Source organism: Charadrius vociferus, unplaced genomic scaffold (genome assembly GCF_000708025.1).
Source record: "Charadrius vociferus isolate BGI_N301 unplaced genomic scaffold, ASM70802v2 scaffold1720, whole genome shotgun sequence".
NCBI classification, from domain to species: Eukaryota; Metazoa; Chordata; class Aves; order Charadriiformes; family Charadriidae; genus Charadrius; species Charadrius vociferus.
The window spans coordinates 388-800 of NW_009646353.1; positions in this window are offsets into that span (position 1 = coordinate 388).

Below are 413 nucleotides of genomic sequence, written 5' to 3' on the forward strand. Positions count from 1 at the left end.
GCAAGAGCAGTGCTGGGTTTTCCTTCCTGGGACAAAATGACCGTCCCCACTGCCCCTGAGCAGCTCGGGGGGCTGGTGTAAATCAGAGTTGTCATCTATCCTGTGGAAACTTAATCCGACGTGGCGGTGTGGGCAGCCTCTCCCCATGTCCCTGCCAGGGAGCTCGGCCGTGACAGCTTGTCCCCGGGGGAGGCTGAGCTGGGGTGCTCCCACGGCGCTGTGGGGGCAGGAGGGGGACCTGGGCTGGAGGACGGCAGCAGCGTTTCCCGGCAGGAGGAAGGGGAGAGGGAGCTGCTGCCCAGGGAGGAGCCGAAGATGGCACCGATGGGGTGTGCAGAGGAGTGATGGTGCTCCCACCTCACGCCGGCTGACGGGCATCCCGCTCTCCTGGGTACTTGAACCCCGCCAAGCCG